This window comes from Taeniopygia guttata, chromosome 1, assembly GCF_048771995.1.
Source record: "Taeniopygia guttata chromosome 1, bTaeGut7.mat, whole genome shotgun sequence".
Lineage (NCBI taxonomy): Eukaryota > Metazoa > Chordata > Aves > Passeriformes > Estrildidae > Taeniopygia > Taeniopygia guttata.
In genome coordinates this window covers 3,605,475-3,621,353 of record NC_133024.1, presented here as the reverse complement: position 1 = coordinate 3,621,353, position 15,879 = coordinate 3,605,475, and the positions used below count along the sequence as shown (strand labels likewise).

At 36.5% G+C, this 15,879-nt stretch overlaps 1 long non-coding RNA gene across 1 annotated transcript; it reads left to right on the top strand.

The window, feature by feature from the left end:
• The first annotated feature begins 8,673 nt into the window (after nucleotides 1-8,673).
• LOC121470662 (uncharacterized) lies at nucleotides 8,674-13,928 on the top strand. The gene is made up of 3 exons (XR_005981789.2): nucleotides 8,674-8,769; nucleotides 11,560-11,668; nucleotides 12,150-13,928. It is a non-coding gene; the product is annotated as an uncharacterized lncRNA (long non-coding RNA).
• The last annotated feature ends 1,951 nt before the right edge of the window (nucleotides 13,929-15,879 follow it).

Sequence of the window (15,879 nt, the reverse complement as noted above, 5' to 3'; positions counted from 1 at the left end):
AAAGAAAACCTCAAACCAACCCAAGCCCAGGAAAGCTAGGAACAAAACCCTCCATCTTAATCTTATGTTTGAAAGTAATTATTTTCCCTCTTTCTGTCAGGACAAACTGTTTTTATCCATGCCTAGCTCAGTGAGCAGTTAAGGGAATGAAACCATTCATGTGTCACTATAATGTTGGGAAGATGGACTGGGAGAAATGGAAATTACTAGTAAGAGTATTAAAGCATAAACAATGAGATTTTAGAGTCCTGTATCACAAGGAAGGGTCTATAAACTGGCATTTTTCTAAAATTCTTAATTGTGTGCCCAACACCCAAAGGTATAAAACAGCCATGGCATATGGCTCACGCTATGATTAGTCTCATTTCTTGAAATGCTTTAAAAAAAATCAGCAAGATCTGTGTTCCCTCTATACCATCCATCTGGATGGTAAAATTAAGCAGAAAGGCAGTCAGACCTATTTCAGGACTGTGGCATTTCTCAACAAAAAGGGTACAGCTAAGGAGCATTAGGGATAATTAGTACTCAGTTGTTAACAGCAATCCAAGTCTTCATGTTCATCTTTAAAAAAAAATCCAGCCATAGTGCAAACAGAATTACCTTCACCCTGTGTCATTGCAAATAAAGGTCACTTAGCTTCCAGAAACTCACTGGAAAGTTAATGCAACCATGTCTGTATTTCCAGAACCTGGTTGTCCTTGCTTTTTGGCTACCTTCAGTTTGACTGTTCAGATGACTGAAAATGCAGAGTCAAACTGTGTAAGCAGCAGATTTCCAAGAAAGTAAAATTATTTACTGACTGGGAACCCGCTCATCCAAGAGACCGTTCAGCAAAAAGCTTTTGGCTCTGCTTGGGTGGAATTGAAGGAAATGAATGTACAACTTCAGTTGTATTGCTGCTTTGAATCAGCAAAATATCCTAGGACCATCACTCTCCTGATGTTGCTAGAGTTTATCATTACTCAAAAATCTGCATTTGGGAATTGTTAGAGAACAAAAGAAACTGATTTGCAAATTTAAACGTCTTGTGAAAAGACACACTTTGAGAAACATGCATATCTGACATTCTAGGAATATAGGAAATTTTATTTTGATTTTTTTTTTCCAGCTTGAAGCCCTGGTGATAAGTGTTCTGTGATGAATAGGCACACTAGTCCTAAAGGAAGACCTAAGGAAATAAGAATCATTAATAAACAAAATATACTGGCAATAGCCCTGCATAAAATTTTAGGCTATTTTAGTCTTTAAAAGTGTATTTAAATATACTTCAGGGGAAGAGGAAAAACCACAACTCTGAAACCTTTTATTTTGCTTTTTTTTTTTTTTTTTTTTGTGATTTTAATACAAAGTACAAAAAAAACCTATAAAAAGTAAAAAAAGATAGATGGGACTTTATAGAGCAAAATAATGTTCAGGGAAAGTAGTTTCACAACCAGGTTCTTGTAATTTTTCTCTCTGACATAGTTGGCTTAGTATCTTTTATGGCATACAATTGTTTCTTCATAATTTTAATTATAATCTGCCATTTTATGGTAATGTAACTAAAGTAATTTTTTCTTTTCATGAAAGCCATAAGTAATGCTAGTAATAAATACTTAATGTAACATCATCAAAAAGCTGGAATTTGCTGGTTTTGCTCTGATCCTTTAGAATATAGGTGTTACATCTGGTTGAATGATAATGAGAACTGTGTGAACTTGAATAAGAGCCTGATGGAGATGTATACACAAAGATTAATTTGAGAAAGAGTCAAATGTGGTTAAAAAGCCATTCATGATGTATTATTCTGGACATTAAATGGGATTATTAGTAAGTGGTGTGCTTAAAATGATTTTCTGCATCTTTTTTTCCTATAAACTATTTAATGTGTTGGTTTAGGTAATTTATTCTGTTAAATTGAAAAGGAGACCATTCTTTAGAAGAACAGTGGGTTGTGGTGGTAAAATGGTGTACACCTAATAGCTAGGTAACTCTGAAACTGGGTAATTTGGACACATCAGAGAAGTTACAAACCTGTACAATATATTGGAACCAAGAGGCAGTTTTGTTCAAAATTCAGCTGCTTGATTTTTACATAGCATAGGAGGTATTATTACTCATAAAATGTCTTTCAAGTCTCAGGAGCTTGAAATAAGATGGTTGCTCTCTCACTAATACTGGGCATGAACAGCCCAATGCAACTAGGCAGTTCTATTTTATTGTGAAATATCGTAGTTAGCTACTTTATTTCAAAACTTCTCATCTGCAATAGAGCTACACTGCAGAACACAAACTGAAATCTGCTAAATGCTGCGTGGTTCAGAAGTCTTAGCTACAAAAACCCCCCAAAGAGATCAACATGCAATCACCTTGCTTGTTGACTGGAGTTGACAACTCTGAAATTACAGGCTGTGTCTCTTCTGCTTCAGTAGCACCTTGTAAAATACAGGACTGAAAATGTGGTATGGACTCTTTCTCAAATAATTTCCATTTCTTTGCTCAAAATGTATAGTGCTGGAGGCTGAAAGCATCCAATATCTGTATATAGACTATCTGTATATAGACAGGTCTGTATAAACACTTGAGAAAATATTGGTGGATGAAGCAGGGTCTGTGCTAAAGGCTGTAAATGTATTATTATTTCTGATCAGTGTAAATCATGCTATATATGGGGGTTTTTTAAAGATTATTAAAGAAATGGATGCAAGACAAAATGGCAAATGAAATTGATACACAGGTCTGTGAATACAAAACGTTGTATTATAGTGTCTATAAATGACTTTTTTTTTTCATAATTTCAGTTGCATACTACTTCTAGCAGTAAGTAATTAGGCAAAACCTGTGGCATAGAAATAGCAGGTGCTCCAACAAGTTCAAAGATAGTCATGTTTGGGATGGGAAGATGAAAGTGAAGCAGTAGAAAGACAAGCAAATATATTAGATAAGTCTGAAATGCATCAGGCAAGTCCAAAATGTTTAAATTCCCTAAAATTCCAGGATCCCAAATACAACAAATAGAAAAATCTAAAACTGTGTGAAAGTGTAAAGACAATAAATTCAATCTGCTATACAAAGGCAAATTTCTGAAAGAAGAGTAGCAGAGGACATGGAATTGCTGATCCAACAGACACACATAGTTATCTTGTAAATATAAGCAAAATTTCTTCCTGAAAAAGAGGTTTTTAACATCAGTGGTCATGTGTTTTGGGGCATGATCCCAACCAAAAGCCAAAGGACTACTGGCTCATATGGGTGTTACCCACTTGAGCTGGCTACTTCATCTTAACTGGATATCCCATTTGGAGATTCAGATCAGCATAAGTTAGTCTTTTTATAGCTGATAAGTTTGGCATGGATTGGGTCTTTATTGTAAATGCAGGCAAACCCAATGGGAAGAAATGATGATGTCTGACTCAATTCACAAGGCTGAATGATTTGTCTATTATAACTATGCTAAAATACATTCATATACTATATAAAAGGAGGATACTTTGACTCTATCTCTAACACCTCCACAACTCGTGGCCCTCTCTGAGAGCCCAGACCCAGATAGGTTGGATTGGCCATCAGCTCAAATAATCCTCACCAGAATCCAACCAAGCACTCACTCCAGGTAAACAATTCTCCAAACACATTCCACATAGGAAAAACAAGGAGCAGAAATAGAAATTGTTTTCTCTTTCATTTCTCTCTGTGCACCTCTATGAAAAATCCTGAGAGGGAGAGAAATGTGCTTGCCACAGGTCTTTCCTCCAAAGAAAGTGCTAAACATTTATTGGTTACCCCATTTACCTAGAATTAAGCAGCAAAATGATGTTTAAAGACAATGGCTTGTGTAGGAGTTTTTCTCTTTCTTGATTTGCCTAGAAGAAGTTAGACTAGAAGCTGTCTGCCACCTTTCCCTGAAAGCAGGAGATGTGCCTCTGTTAAAACACTGGCAGTATAGGACAGGGGGAAGAAGTTCAGTCTGGCTTTTGCTCTGTAGCGTTGCCATATTGCACCTGACATTGCTAGGAGGGGATTTGCACCTCTCTGCATGGTCATACCTACAGAGAGAATTGCCTTGGCTGGTTTAAAAACTCTTTGTTAAAGATTAAGTGAAGTGAAAGAAGAAATGATGACATGGCCATAAAGATTAGGAAGATGGACTTTGTATGTTACTGAAGATTAGCTGCATCAGTGCACGTTGTTTTCCATACACATTGCTAATTGCTGTGGAGAAATTCTGTGGTGAGTTACCAAAGGCTCTGAATAACTGGGCAGATCAAGAGACACCTCCTGCTAATAACACAGCATTTGTGTCATGTCTAGTAATTATGTGAAACATTCAATATTCCTAAACACAAAAGGTAAAGTGACGTTAAGTAATCAATTGCTTAGTTGAAAAAGTCACTGCTTTTGTTTTGCTAATCAAAATTTTGGCGTAGGTTCTGTCTCTCTAACCTTTACCAGTTCCACATTTCAACTGTACAAGTAACTACAGAAAAAGTACAACACATTCAAAGTTAAATATGGGGTGATAGTGTACCTCTGGTGAAATGGAATCTAAAGTATAGACATATCTCTGACACAATTTGGGGTTGATATGATTATTAGTAAGCTCTTGATTTACCCAGCACAGCATGTCTAAATTTCCTGCTGAAATGCACAGACACCTTCTGATAAATGATGGTGTTGGAAATGAGAAAGGGGGAGGAAGCAATTTAGTCAGTTAAGCCTTCTAGGAAAAGGAGACATGCTGCAAGAAATTATGAGTGAAGGCTAATCTAAGGTGTAAAAAGGAGCCCAAGCTTTTCAAATTTATCAGAAAAGGAGTAGGACTAAGCATCCTATCTATCACATGTATAAGTTGAAGACTAAGAAGCTTGACTCCTATTTCAAGCCTAATGAAGAAAGTTTGTATGGCTAAGTGGTAATGAAGATCTTGAGAAGGTATATTACATAATGGTGAATACTAGATGAAGATAAAATGGGGGAGCTTGAAGATATGTAAATGACTTTCAGTTTATGGCAGTGAAATTACATTATGCACTCATTAAGTTGACTTCAGGTTACCTCCATGACAGCAAAATTAAAAATAAACAAGAAAAATAGTCTTATGCAGCACTTGAAACATCAGTAATTTAAAAGAAACAGCATTAAATAGCCTTGTAAATGTCTTAGAATATATTGTGATTTATAGCATGGGTGAATTGCACTTACAAAAAATAATGCTGATCTTGCTAGCTCTCGAGCTGCTAGGAGACAAGTAGGATCTGTGATAAGTCAAAGCTTTTTTATACAATTAACTTGTTTTTCTGGCATCAGTTTTGGATATTTAGTAGAAAAGTACCTAAAAATTCTACAAAGTAAGGGTTGAAGTCTTCTGTGGTGCTACCAGCTGCAATAAGCAAGTAGGGAATTATGAAGGAGTTAAAGTTATTTGAAATACTTTTATTTATGATCTTTGACCCTCTTTCAGAAGCATATTTATCTTTTGTTAGGAATAAAGGGAATGAAACTTGAATGGTTGAGATACTTTTGAAAAGCTAGAAAAGTCTCTCTAGTCTGAATAGTTCTATTCAGTGTATAATAATCAGATATGAATATTTTAATTTTTTTTTTTGTGAGGAAAAATGTATGGAGGAGGGGCCATGTCACTCTGTTACTAGTGAAGCAGATTGTATCTTCCTAAGTGCACGCTGAACTGGGAGGAAGAAGAGCTGTTTAGGAGTAGTTGGACTGGAACACACAATATTAGAATTGGATAAATTGCTGTAGTACTGAGCAGGCATCCTTGATGCAAAGTTTCTTTGTTAGCTATCTGAATGAGTCATTATCTCACTTTCAAAAGATGCTTCCTGAAAGCTGTTTGTCCTGTTGGAGGATCTCTCCGTGCTTCAGTACCTGTGCTAAATGCAGCATGGATTCAGCAGGAGCTCAGCTGCAAGCCTTGTGGCGAGGTGAAGCTGGCAGATGCAGATGGGGCTGGCTGTGCCATGGTTACCCAGTTGCTTAGACACCAGCAGCAAGGTCCCAGAATGTTACAGGGCCATTAAACAAGGGGTGACAAAAAGAAAGTTCAATCCATTAGTTCATGGGACAGTTCATTCCATTTACTAGCATCCTGTAAGCAGTTAACATTCACATAGCTTGAACACCCATAGGGACAGGAGCCAAATGCTGTGCTTCAGGCTGTGGGAACCTGGAAAAAGTTATTGCCATATTGATACTCATCTGCCTAAAAAAATTTTTTAATGGAAATTGTTTAATGTTTTTAATGGAAAGTGTTTAAAAGAAATATAGCAGCTATATCAGTATTTCTAAGTTTAGTGAATAGTAGGCTTTGGATAGAGAAGAAAGTTAAAAGGGAAAGTAAAAATGAAAATGTTTATCTATTTTAAAGGTATGATTTGAAGTTGTTAGCTCCAGTGGAGATCCTTGTAATCAAGAAAAGATTTAACTTGGAGGGGAATATTCTGTCCTGTGCTTTCTTTTGACCAAGACTGTGTATACAGCACTTAATTCTATGTTATGCTGAGACGTAATTCTATATTATGCTATTGCATATCATGCTATACATTAAAAGAAAAATTATTTGACAGTAGAGACTTCTACCTATCAACTTATTTTGTATGCCAAAAATTTTAGCATCATTTATAATTAATTTAATAAATTTGGCATATCAGAGGGAGGTTCATAGAAACTTAGGGGAGTTAACAGTCATATGCTGTAAGGTGTGCTGAAATATTTATCTTTACATGCTGCATCAAAGAGCAGCAAAAAGTGAGAGAATAGGCTGGGACCTATTAATGTTGTTCAAATGGTGTACAAGTATCACACATCACGAGCTGCATGTGAGCATGCCCAGTTATCATAATTTTTATTTGCAGCCCTTTCTGTGGGGAGAAAGGGGGAGAGAGAGAACCTGAATGCAACTGGAGCTGTAACTAAAAGCATTGGCTGGAATAACTCTTTGTACTTGCATATATGTCTTGTAAACCCACAAGCTTACCTGTTCTGTTAATGGAGCATGAAATAAACTGTGACTTCAGGTATTCAAAGCAGGATGTGTTTAAATACCTGTCGGTAAAAGGTAGGTGAAATTCAAATTGGTCTGGACTGATGATATCCTCAGGAACCAGTGGGCTGCTTTACAATAAGATAGACTGAAAAAATGAGACAGCAGTGGCCAATGTGTGACTGTGGTGCATTAAGCAGTGTCCTAGGGTACAGAAAGAATTACTGTGGAAATTTTTGATTTTTAAATCAGCAGTGAATCTGGAAAATTCGGAAAGTCAAAGTGTTTTTCAGTGGTGTCTCTGTAAAAGTGGCTTGTGTGAAGACTGTAGCTAGATGAAAACCTTAACAGTGAACTTCTGCAGCATAACTTGCACTCTTGAGTCAATGTGATCTCAGTAGTGTGAGTCACTGTAGGCAGCATCTAAATCAGAAATATGAATCTGAATGACCACACAGCAAAAAGGATTTCATCTTGCTTGGTGATCTGAGACAGTGCAATGTTCTCTGCCAAGGTCAAATTTGCTGCAGATGAGTTGAACCCAGAACACAGACCTTATTTTAATTTTTAAAAAACTTAAACCAGCACCTTCCTTGGCTTTGTGGTACCTCATTTTGTGTTTACCTGAAGGCTGTGTGAGAAAAGTTTTGGGAAACAGAATTCTAGAAATGGTTTACTCAGCAGAGCTTCATGTGAGCAAACCAAAAGCTCTTCTGCCTCAGTAGGAACTCAGCAGGGAATTGCCCTTGCGATGTGACATTGTGGCACTTAACAGGCAATAAAACAGAAGGAAAATGAAAGCAAAGCATTTACCTGATCAAGCATGGAAAACTACGCTCCTGTATTTGGGGGAAGAATATCCTTGTGGGCTAGCTGCAGAATTGATGTGCCTTTACAGAGCCTGAAAATAAGCTTTTATTTCAGATAGTCCCTTCTCTGTGTGGAGAAGGAAGTCCTTTCTCAGTGTCTGCTGTTCAGTCCTTCACAGCTTTATGGCTCTTGAGTACAAGTAAGAGGACTCAATGATACTTTTTGTTTGCTGGCTGTGTTCCTAAACTCCCTGAATATCAGAGCCTTTTAATCAGGATGTTTCTGATTAATGACCTAGTCTAAAAATGCCTCTCTTGCTAGTGCCTGTTGAGGGATCTTTTGCCATGTGTATTTCCATGAGCTATACTACTTTTTCCATAAATTTGCCTCCCTTATGAGATAGTGAGATTATTTGCTGTTGAGGTAGCAAACATCTGGGAGATATACATTAGTTAGGTGATATACATTAGAATCTGGAAAGCAGACAAGTCAAGACACATGAGATATTTTGGAAGGGGATAGTAAAATGTGAACAAACTTTAAAATGTAAAAGACGCGAGGAATAGAAATGAGCAAAGCTAAGAAACAACAGCTGTGAAATCATTCAAGTACAGTATATAAAGGAGAGGGATTGCAAGATTAGGTATCTGAAACAGAATTGAAGATGTACTCAGCCTTTGGGGGAGGAATATGCAGATCTGTTCTTCAATTGGCACATTAAGAAATCAATATTATTGCCAATTTTTAAAGCTACTTGTTAAGGCTTTAATAAGGAGACCAGTGGGAAAAGGTCAAACCTTTTAATGAAGCTTTAGAAATTGGTAATGAAAATGTATTGTTTTAGATAATAAGCTGTGTGTAAAATAACCCTTTAAATCTGATTTAGGTGAACCCATTTGTCAAAGAGAACAATGACAGGTTTGTCACTAAAACTCCACATGTGTGTACCCTGCAGGAACAGGATCAAGGAAAGGAATGAGGTGAGTGTGCCAAATTCTTAATGTAACTGAGCTGACCAGTCTTGTTCTTACCAAACTATATTCTGCATTTAAGGCAATATATTATTCAGTTTTCCTCTAGCCTTCTAACTAGAAATTATGTCAGTTCAAATACTGAACTGGAAATAACACAATGGACATAACTTTTTATGCATAATGAGTAGACTTATGTGAGACAAACTGAGTTTTTAAAAAAGAAGTGCTGTAGAAAACAGGAGTACGGATGAAATGTCTTTTAAATTTGCCACTCAAAGACACACAAGAGCTGAAGCCCAGGGGAATTACTTAAAGGAATGAAATGTTTAAGCACATATTTGTCCTCTTGAAATCTAGATTTCTAACCAAAAGGTTTCATGGCTTCCTGTAATGTCATTGAAGTTACCAAATAAATTACTGAGGTTCTAAGATGCAGGAGAGGTCTGCAGTTATTTCACAAACTTGAACTAAGTTTTTCTGCAGCATCACGATCCTTTTGACCCTACAAAGCAATGGCTCTTGACCACAGCTAGAAACATGCCTGACCTGTTATGAAAGCATTCACAAACACTCTTGTAACCCATTTTTGTTTGGCAGCTTGGACATGAAGGATAGGAAGAAGACAACGTGACAAAAATATCAGATTATAGGAAATGATTCTCATTACCATGACAGGGGAATTGGAATGTTGCCTAACAGGCCCTGTGAAGGTCATGCTGTGTATTCTGAAGCTGATCACTGGCAGAGCCTTACTGATTGCCTGGGGTGTTCTGTGTGTGATGGAGTAGGAGGATGGTGAGTGGCTCAGTGGAAGGCAAGTGCCATTTACTAAAAATAAGGAGAAGAGGAAATACCTGAATGTTGTGTCAATGTCCCACTGCTTTGGCTGACAGTGGTTAGTATTTAGAAACACAGCTGCTTGTCACTTAATCCATGTCCATATAGGTTACTGTTGCTTCATGAAAACCACTACTTCTGCTGGTCATTAAAATATGTTTGTGCAGAGCACTTCAGTAATAAATGATTTTAAAAACCCTGCATGCTGTAGGTTTCACAGGGTACTGAGTGATGCAGCTCAGTGTAGAGCTATTGATGTGGTTTCCCAGAAGGCATAATGACAAGGTGGAATTTTTGGCTTCTCTTTGAAGTAAAAGCTATGACAAGCAGAAGAGCATTTACAGATTGGGATATAAAAATGTAGTATTAGTTGTCCTTATTAAGAGAAAGGAGTGTAGGTGGTAGATTTGGTGATATCTTACTGCCTTTGTACAGGTAGCAGATAATCAGCAGGAGAGCAACTCAGCAGGGAGAAACCTGCTGAGTAAAATTCCAGTAGCATGTGAATGTTGCAGTATAGATTTAATTCTGTGTGCTGAATGAACTAATGAGAAGGAAATGACAACTAGAAGCCTTAAGGGAGTAGCAAAATTTTACTTAAGTTTATTTATTGGATACCTAAACTCAAAAAAATTGGTCAGTCAAAGACTAATGCCATTTTGTAGCAGTTTGTCTACTATTTCAAAGTAGACTATTTCTGACTTCTTTCTATTCTCATATCCCTATTATTACTTTAGGTTATGCTGAAATAGACAGACTTGCCAAGTCTCTCTAGAAAGAAAGAAAGAAAGAAAGAAAGAAAGAGAGAAAGAAAGAAAGAAAGAAAGAAAAAGAAAGAAAGAAAGAAAGAAAGAAAGAAAGAAAGAAAGAAAGAAAGAAAGAAAGAAAGAAAGATTGCTTAAATTACATTTTATTCTGTCAGTCTGACCTCTTCCCAAAATCTGATAGATAAATTACTTCTGTTTTTTTCTGTCTAGAATTCCTCCAATCCTCAAATGGTGTCTTAGGTACTTTCCTGTTTCATATAATATCATATCATATAATAATTTAGTTCTGAAATGTATTCTTATGTTATTTTGACTGATTAGTATTATTGTACTGAGAAAAAAGGCCTACAGCTTTGACCACAAGATTTTCCCCTCTCAAAAGGTTTCTGGCATAAGCAGCCATAGTAAAACTCTTTGTACCTTAATTAAGAGGAAGGATGAAGGGAAGACAGGAGAACAACCTTCACTCTGTTGGAAACAGAAGTGTGCTTTCTGATGGAAAACATAAGTAGTTTATTGTTGCTTGTTACGTGTAGAACCTCCATGTGCAATGTATGCTTCAAAATACGACAATGCTATGGTTGAGCTTTTGTTAGAATGGAAAAAACCCCAAGCCATTTGAAGATGTGTGTTGGTATAGGGATGACTGTGCTTAGATGCAGATGTGGTTTACATGGGGATTTTCAAATCATCATGAATGCTGCCCTTGTACTCATCTATGATGGATGAGAAATAAAAGGAGTTTGGTGTTGCACCCATGTCTTTGGGCAACAACAAAAAAAAATACTGTATACAACAGCAATTCAATCTTTATGTAAAAGTAATTAAGAGTAGGTTTTTTTCTCTATCATTTAACAACTGTAGATACTCACTTTTTCCGTGATAAATGTCAAAAAAATTACAGTCTACTGGAGCCATGGAACTGCATTTATACATAGAATTAAACATTGATACTATCAGCTGCCGTTCTCAACAGGCTTTTTTGTTATATTAATCTTGTCAATTCTATTTTACCTCATGAGGTTTTGCAAGTAAAAGCCTGTGGAAATTTTCCTCTCTGATAGTTGAAAAGCTTTTTGAGGTTCCTTGAGCTCTCTGACCTTCCTATATTCCTATGGAAAAAAAAAGGTATAGCAGTTCTAAAATGGAAAAGCAAAGTGCTGTGTGATAAAACCATCTTTTTTCTTTTCAGTTGCCTCTCAATTGCTTTTGAAAAGTCAGATGCATGCAGATATAAAACAACTGGATTGAAAGACAAAAACCCAAGCGCTGCTACTTGGCCAAATCATTGTGTGCTAAAGGTAAATTTCTACTATTTTGTGCATTTGAAGACTGATGGCTACAATTAAAATGCCAAAACAGCATTAACTGTAGGAATTACTGTGAAGATGATTGTAAAATGTTTCCTTTAACTGTTTACTGATATGATAGAACTATTCTAATAAAATTATTAAGACAAGAAAATCATCTTTAAATAATTGTGCTGCTAGTGGCTGAGCAGAGCAGTAAAGACAGCAGCTGGAGGTGGAATTGCTTTTGCCAGCTGCAATGTGAGCACTTGAACCAGAACTTTTTGCTGGTCGTCAGCTCTCCTGCAAGACTTCTGCCATTAGACTTCAGTCATTTGGAATGACACTAGATTAGTAGTGGAGCACCAGGAGAGACATCTTCATGTAATTTAAGGGGATTGGAGGTGTCTTGGAAGAGGGAGAGGTTTACTTGGTTGTATTATTTCATGGTAGAGTGTTTATTGTCCTCAGCACCACCTTTCTGTATTTGCAGGGAGCCTGGGTCTCCAGACAAGGGTCTCCAAGCTGCATTCCAAAACAACTTTTTTGTCTGGATCTGATACCATTATCTCCATCAAAACAAGACCCAGAACAAGACTGAGGCCACCCTTCAGCTGAGGGCTGTCCTATTTGAACAGCATTTGGAGGTTTTGGCTGCAATGAAAGAAGCGTGGATGTCTTTGATTGGGGTGTATTTCTTAAATCTCTTAAACAATTCTCCATTTCCCTAAAAAAGACTTCCCTATGGGAGTTTTCACTGTGCCAATAAAATAAGGGCTGCTTGAGCCTCAGTAGGCTACAGTGCTTCTTGAGGGCAACACTAAGGCCTTAGCTCAATATTTGATTTTCCAATTTATTAGTCTGTTGCATTTCTTCCTAAACTGGAAGTGCTTGCTTCCAATGCATGGAACTTGAATGATTCTTTTCAGAATTATTTTTCAAGTAGTACCAGGGGACATTTAGATTGGATAACAGGAAAGATTTCCTCACAGAAATGGTTGCCAAGCCTCGGAGCAGGCTGCTGTGGCTGAGTCACTAGCCTGGAGGTACTTATAAGATTTGTAGATGTGGCATTTAGGCCTGTGATTTGGTGGTGGAATTGGCAATATTAGGTTTATAGTTGGACTGAAGATCTTTTCTTTCCTAGCCTAAATGATTCTATGATACAAAGTGCATGACCATAATGTTAAGACCAATTAACTCTAAGTGTAATTAGCTGCTTTTCCAACATGGCTTGCCACTTCAACGGTTTGTGTGATTATTGAAGAATTGCTGCTAAGGACAAGCTAATCCTCAAGAATGGGTGTCATGCCACTGAGGCAGCTGGCTATAATTCCTTTATAGTCACTGGTAGAAAAAAAAAAACAGCTGAAAAATGGGATTTGCCTGATCCTTACAGGCACACCCACCTTAGGATGAAATAATAAATTCCTTAGAAACACATATATTGTTTCTTTGGCTGTTAAAGAAATTAAAGTGACTGTCCAAAATTGCTGCCTATTATATCTACATTTTAGGTGCAAAACAGTTTGAGACAATTGTAGAAATAGTGCTTGTCTGGAATGCCTGTCTGATTAAACTTCATTAGGAAAATAGTTAGTTATTAAAAACATGCATAGATATATCCTGTATGATTAGTCTGACCTCTTTTTTACCATGTTGATAGTCCTAGTAGATTGTTTCTATATACAAAGCCATTAATGTGCAGCTAGTAATTGCTACCTATCAGCATGCTTTAAGACTTAAGCACTAGCATTTAGAAATAAGTTGTACTTTTGCCTTTTCTTTTCCTCTGAAGTTTCCTGTGCTGGTCTAGTTTATCATATGCACTTACAATTCTATAATGAAAACTCGTTCAAAGGATACATCTTTGTGTTTCCTTTTGATAGCATTGTTAAAATAGTTTTAAAGCAAAAGTCAATAAATAGTCCAATATTATTACTAGTTTCTACATAAAATTTACAATTTAAGCATTTACTTGTTTGTTTGTTTGTTTTTTTAATCCAGTGCTCCAATCTAATAATAATTTAGCAATATTGAATATGTCTCTGAAAGCATGTTGTATTTTCTTTGGCTCACTTCATTCTTGCTTCCCCCACAGGAGTTCAGTTGTGAAGAATAAGCCTGTGCAATATTCATATACTCTTACTGATGTCTTTTATCAAAGAATGGGTCTCAGAATAGTGTGCAGGAACTGGGATTTCTTAATTTTATGCTGTGGGGGGTTTTGGTAGAATGAATAAAGTATGGTTAGGTTGAACTTGCTATCTTGCTGTCTGTATTTTCAGGAAAAAAAAAAAGTTCCTTGATATGATTTATGGAAAAAGAACAGCAAAATCTAGTATCTTCAGAGAACAGATGAATTTGTGTTATGAAATCACATTGACTATTGTGTTAACATGGAACTGAAGCTTTACAATTAAATATAAAGCCTGAAGTTGCAGGCATTTTTCTGTTGTAGTAACAACATTATTGCTCATTGACCTGACCTGTAAATTACAGAGAGGGTAATGCAAAACACACACTTAATTTATTGGTTGTGTTCTGAGTGTTCATTAAATGATGAATAGGTGCTTCTAACACAGCCAAAGCTTTATTGTTTGAAGAGAGTTCATCTCAGATGCAACATTTCAAGACTTGATTAAGGTAATTGTTGTAGTTGACTACATTAACTTGTTTGATGTATTGGCCTTTTATGTTTTCTTCATCTTAATTAGAAAATATTTAACTATATCAACATTGTGTCTTTGAGTAATGGGAAGGAAGACCTGCTGGCTGCAAAGTTCTCTTTTGTTGCCTGCAGCTTAATTCTGGGAAGCACAGGGCAGTAATCACACCAAAGGGCTTTGCCCCACTTGCACTCTCTTTACTTTAGACATCTTAATATGCCAAAGAAATTTGAGGTTTTTCAGTTTTTTTTCTTTTTTTCTTTTTTTCTTTTTTTTTCTTTTTTTTTTTTTTTTGGTAATACAGGGTAATACATTTAAGTTGGGTCACTTTTCAAGCCTGCTAGCTGAAGAAAATACTCGAACTCAAGCTGCTAGTATTATGTTAGTATTATATAAATTAGTGAGCAGATTTTGTAGTTCTCTTTATATGCAGATGTTTAACTCTAGAAAAAAAAGTCACTTTTTAAAATTTTGCTACCAAGAAAATACAATTTCTTTTTACTTTTTTTTTTTTGTCACAAACTAAGTGACAGACATCTGCTGCCACGGCAGCTGGAAAAAAACAAGGAGTAGGTAAGCAGCTGATACACTTATAAATCTGATAAAAGAGTTAAATTGGACTTTGGATTGTAAAATGATCTCAACTGGTAAGTACTAGAATTAGTGCAAGATTTAAAAAAGTCACCCCAACATAGCAAAATAAGTCCACTGGGGTACAGCTAATGTGCCATCTTACTCAAATGGCAATAGCAACTCTGCAGCATGAAGATGTGTGCAAGAAAAAATAAATTCCCTCCAAACTTGTACCAATACAGCAACTGATAGTAACTCAGTGTTTTGAAGATGGGGAGCAAATGAGGAAGACGAGCAATTTATACTCACCACAGAAGTATTCATGACATTCTTCAGTTGGTGTTTCTGTGTTTAGCCACTTTTCCTTGAACAAGTGTGTCCTCACATTATAAGGACAAATTTTATGTGCTTGAAAAGCAAAAATAGGGGAAAAAACATCCAGTGGTTTACCTGACATAAGAGAGGCCACTTGGAAAAGAGCACTACAAAGGCTTATGATTCTTCTGTGGTACTGTCTCCTGGCTGTGAAGTATAAATAGTTCTTCAAATATTGTGTGAACTGTGATTGGTAACCTAAAAATTGTTGAGCTTATCAAAGTAAGACATTTTTTAAAGGGTGAAGGATGTCTGGAAGATAATTGTAACTGTAAAGCAAACCTCAAAGAGACAAAATAGGTCTCACAGAAAAACAGCAATATTTTAGTTTGCTGGTCTCTCCCTCTTTACTGTTTCTCCGTTTTTAACACAGAAACCATTTCTTACAAGTACTTCTAAAGTGTTTGCTGAAAACAGAAATTGAGACTTGAGACCTACAGCCATATTCAGCCTGGACCACACGAGTGCTTGGCTTGCTGTTTGAAAGTCAGGGCATGTTGGTGATGCAGTGAATTACATTTATGGGGTCACATTGGCTTGAGGTGAAGAGCACAGTACATGTTAACATTGATGCAGAATAGGTCTGATGCCACTTGCCACCTCTTG